Here is a 5,546-nt window from a genome sequence, read left to right as displayed (position 1 = left end):
CCCAGGGACCAGGGACGCAGCAGCCGGAGCCCAGCGGACCCTCTCCTGCCCCCTCACCCCCAACCAGGCTGACTTGGCATCCTTGGCTTTTTCTTTTCTTTTAAACTTTCCTTCCGGAAATCAGACCTGAACATCCAGGGTGGGAAAACCACAAATCCAACTTCATTTATAAACTTTTCCCCCTGTGTCTCTTTCATGTCCAGGTCCCAGGTGGGGGGGGAGCCCCCAGCCCTCCATGGCAAGGGGGCCCATCCACATTGACTGGTCTGTGTGTGAACATTCGGCTGCAGGACTGTAAAAGGTCCCTTTACCAAAATCAATTCAAAGACTCAAAACAATCTATTGAAGAGTTTTGCAGCGAGCTTTAAACCACTTATAAAAGACAACACACAGAAAAAATTAACCCCTGTGGCTCTATTAGGAACACTATAATAAATGTACATTTAAAAGATCTATAAACACATATTTATCTGCAAAATGTTCTTGCATAAAACTGTTATTGAAAAGGCTTTCATTTTATCTTTGTGTTATTGTAATTTTATTGAATTGCTTATTCATTCTTTGATATTGTATTTTAATGGTATTATAAATCTGTTTTATGTCTGATAGGAGCCTCATTGTAAACTGATATAACAGATAATATGGCAATTCACCATAAAAATTCTAAACCAAAAATGCAGATCAGAACGCAAAGAAGCACTTTAATTCATTCTCAGTCTCTTTTCATTTTATTTTTTAATTATTTTTCATGTGCCGGTTGCCATCTGTTGATAAAGAATGGTTGTGAGAAACTCACTGTACAACACAATAGGAACTTTTTGTATAATTCTATTCATAAAAAATGATAACAGTATAAAAGCATTACACGCCTCGAGACTGAGGATCATTAGCAAGTTCATTGTATAAACTGATTTAAATTAGTCACTTTTGGAACAAAATCCTTTTTTGTAAAATATCTTATTTTGGGTAATTTTTAGTATCATGAATAATAGAACAAAAAAAAACCCACTCTCTAAAATGTCTCCTATTATTTTTATCTCTTTATTAAAAACAATGAAAAACAATTATGATAAAAGATGGTATCAACATGTACAGCAATTATGTCATAAACCCAACTATGGCTCAGAAACTTAGCAGGAAGTTCATTCAATAAAAGTATCTTAACTTGCCATCTCTAAATGATAAAATCTCCATTATCAGAAGGAAGCAATCTGGTCACCACTATTGTGGCAAACACCTAGTCCCCAGAGTGGGGATTTATAGCATCTCTGGTGCCTCCCACCTGCAGTCCCTCCCGCAGCTGTGGACGTTCCTACCAGCCTGGTGCCAGGGCTGAATGCATCTAATTACTTTCAGCTCAGTCTCTTCCATGGTCGCGTGAACCTGATCCTAGGGACCTGAGCAGTTGCTTTTCCTGGGTGAGGAGATCTGCATATACAAGCATGCATCAAAACCGTCCTGTTAGAAGTCACACAATTTGTTCCCCCAAAGAAAAAGAACAAGACTTAGGGAAAGTGTGGATCATCACCTAACAACGTAGCAACACTACAGAAACAAGCCAGCTATGAATAGCAGCTACCAAGACTGCCCGGCTCTGTGGCAGATCAAAGAATGCTATGAACACAAAGGGCTTCTATCCAAAAAAGACAAAAAAAAATGAGTTTCTTAATTCTTTAAGAATTTTGCACATGAATCGTTTGCAACAGATATTTTAAAGGTTCCCGCTGTAATTAAATCCTGTCTTTTTGATACAAAAAAAAATTATTTTAAAGGTTCCACTGGGAATTAAAGATATACCTAAACATATGAAAATCATTCGGTGAGACACAAGTAAACCACACTGAAGGCGTGAAAATGGCCGCAGGCCCAACCAGAGCGGTCAGGTAGACACAGCCAATCCGGCCTCTTACCCTGAGCTTCTCACCTGAGCCACAGATGAGGCAGCCAGCCCCACGGGAAACCACAGCAGTCACCCGCCAGGTGCTCAAAGCCCCTCCAAGCATGACCAGGTAGAGAAAAAGTTTCTATTGGGAGAACTTTGAAGAGGGAAAAACAGCAACCATGACAACAACAAAATGCTTTTTCTCACCCTCCAAAACACAACCATCTCTGAAACAATGGGCTGACCGAGACTGAGTAGGGGCGAAGGAGGCATGTCGACTCTTAAGATGCTGCCCCCCAAGAGAGTAGTGATGGGCCCTTGGGTTCCTAATTCTTTCCCAAATAATCAGCCAGTAGAGTGATCTCCCTAAACAGAAACCTAATTGTGACAGTGTGGCTGGAAAACTATAGCTTAGAGCTGGAAATGACCTTAAGGATCAGGGAGACCACACCCGGAAACATTTTCTCACCTAAAATTTGATACAATGAAAATTCATGTAATATATATGTAGGTACCTAAGTATAACAGAACAAATATCTGCGAACCAGAACCCCATCTGAGAATCCCAACATTAACACCGGGCCTCTCCCATCAGGCAGGTATCCTGGATACAAATGCATGTTAACCCTCACCCCCAACAATCCCGTTTACTTCTGAGCTTTAGAGAAATGGCTGCCAGCCTGCATGCAGTCTTCTTTGATCTGCTTCATCCACTCCTATTGTGTTTCTAAGATCCACCCCTGCTGTTGTATGTGGTTTGGGTTCCTTGGTTTTCACTGCTCTGTAATATTCCACTGTGTGAATACGATTTAACCTTAAAAAACAATAAGATGGGTCAGGCAAAAGATGTCTTTCTGAGAGCTGACACCTGATGTGACAGCTCTGCTTTGCACTCTGCCCCCTGCCAGGGATGGGATCTGCAGTTATTCACATGTTGGGGGCTACATGTTTCCTCACCTGTACTTCCGGGGAGGGGCATCTGCTCAGGGTGACCTGAATAGCTGACCTCTCCTCTGACCTAAGCCTTTGCAGGTTGTTGTAATTAAGATACCACGAGGTGCTGTCCAAAAGACTTTACTAATGACCAGCTGGCTGCAGGAAGGGGAGTCTGTAGTGCACGTAGCTGAAGGGACGCAGGCCAGGAGGCTGATAGCTCCTGACTCTTGGTGCACAGAACTAAGGAACGGTTCAGCTACAGGCCCACGCATTCTCAGGTGCTTTGGGTAACATTTTTATCTCTGGTTGCAGGATGTTACTGAGTCCAGAAGCGGTTGAACTCTGGGACCAGTGAAGGAGAAGGTGGAGCTCCTTTCCCCAAGGGCCGTGTTGAGATGGTTAGCAGGCCTTAAGACACACCTTCTAACCGGGCAGCCTCCTGACACATCCTCCAAAGAGGTACGCTTCTGCTTCATGATTTTTAAATTATATAGTTTGGTTAAGTGTCAATGTCCAGTTGGCCCTCTGTATCCACGGGTTCGTGGATTCAACCCACCTCAGATTGAAAATATTTGGGAAAAAAAATTTCAGAAAGTTCCAAAAGGCAAAACTTGAATTTGCTGCTCACTGACAAATATTTACATAGCATTTACCTTGTATTAACAACTATTTACATAGCATTTACATTGTATTAGGCATTATATGTAATCTAAAGATGATTTAAAGTATATGGGAGAATGTCAGCAGGTTATATGCAAATATTATGCAATTGTATACAAGAGACTTAAGCATCAGGATTTTGGTCTCCATGGGGGTCCTGGAACCAATCCCAGAGATACCAAGGGACGACCCTGTCTTACACTTTTCAATCCATTAAGAATATAAAATGGTGTTGGTGTTGAAGGATGACAGCAACAACATACAAGCAAACTACAGTATTTTATCATTTTCTTTTATAGTTTCCCCCTCCCCCCCAGATCCTTGTATTCTAAGGTAATTCTCTGAACCCCATTCATCATTCCAATGGAGAGATAGGTAGTGATGGTGTTGAAAGGCGAAGGCCCCTGCTTAGGGCCTGACCTGTAGACAGGCAGGGCTGGACACCTCGCTCAAAGGCGCCATACCCTAGCCCCACCGCACAACCTCACAACATACCCAGACACAGCCCCTGGCATCATGATATGGCTCACCACTGAAATGTCCCGAAGATGCCTTTCTAAGTTAGTTGTTTTTTAACTGTCCACCTAGGGAGTGGACAGTTACCTTTATCAAGCTTAACTGGGAGCCTCAAGATCTGCTTGGAACTGCATGGAGACTCACTAGTGCCGGGGTGTGTATGTAAAACAGACCCCAGTCCAGTAAAATGAAGGGTCCTGACCACAGTCAGGGAGCCAGGTCAACAGCATCCAATGCAATTTATCCTCTCGTTTCCTGGACATCTGCAATGGCAGGCCCAATGTGCACTTTCCCTCTAGGCTCTGTGTGTGTGTGTGTGTGTGTGTGTGTGTGTGTGTGTGTGTGTGTGTGTGTGTGTGTGTGTGTGTGTGTGTGTGTGTGTGTGTGACAGAGAGAGAGAGAGAGCGAGAGAGAGAGAGAGCGAGGAGGGGAGAAGGGAAGAAAGAGAGAGGGTAAAAGAAAGAGAGGGAGAGAGTTGAGGCTAGGATAAAAAGATGTGAGAAGTACTTAATTTTTAAATGAAGGAATAAATGAAGTAAATGAGTAAGGAATGAATGAAATGAATGGTTTAGTTACCTTCTGCCCGGCCACAAGGGTCTCTAACACAAGACAGCATCAGCATCAGGTCTAAGAGTTAGTTACATACGTCTATTGTTGAAAATTTGGAAAATAAAGAAAGACATATACAAGAAAAGATAAGAAAAAGGTGACTTCAACTTTGAGGACCGTAATTCTTTTTCTGTTCTAACAAGTTCATGTGTGTGAGTGTGTTGGGTTTGTGTTGTGTTTGGCAACCTGCTTTTTTCACGTAACATGGAAGCTGAGAGCTTCTCTCTCACAAGGAAATTGTTTTGGACAAGTCTACTAGTGGGTGCTGAGACAACCCCAAAGGTGACCGTCCAGTCCCAGAGCCAAAGACCAGGTCCTCCTCTCCAACGAGGAGTCTGTTGCCCACCTCAGCCCACCACCACACTGATACCACTCATCCCTCCGTTCCACGGAGTACAGCACAACCATGAGCCTCCGTTGTAGGCATGTGGCAACCTTCACTGTTCAATGATTCGGAGTGTTTAAAAAAAAAAAAAATACTGAGTCAATGATGAGCTCCTGTAAATAGGTTTAATTATAAAAAATTGAATTTATTTCAGACCTCAAGACACATGAGCTCTGCCATTTAAGTAAACAGACAAAGCATAATCCTGTCAAATGCATATTTTTCTTTTGTACTTTTTTTTCTGGATTTTTGTTGTCGGCGTTTTTTTTTTCACCTCTGCAAGGATTCAGTGTTGAAGAACCCTACAAAGCGGGGGCATTAGATTCATCTCTGCTCTCGGCGATGCACACAGTTGGCTCATGAACTTCACATTGGCAGACCCACGATGAGCACTAAGAAACGTCCAGATCGCGACTACAGGAAGAGCCTGGCTTCTGCCCATCGGACACATGGGGCAGCCCCACTGCAGTTCTTAACCCAAAGATGGAAGACTCAGTCCACAATAACCTTCCCACACTGTCAGCCACCTTGGAAAGGTGTTTCTCCCAAATGGTGGAG

Source organism: Lagenorhynchus albirostris, chromosome 19 (assembly GCF_949774975.1).
Source record: "Lagenorhynchus albirostris chromosome 19, mLagAlb1.1, whole genome shotgun sequence".
Taxonomy (NCBI): Eukaryota; Metazoa; Chordata; class Mammalia; order Artiodactyla; family Delphinidae; genus Lagenorhynchus; species Lagenorhynchus albirostris.
The sequence above is the reverse complement of the archived record's forward strand: the minus strand, read 5'-3'. Positions refer to the sequence as shown.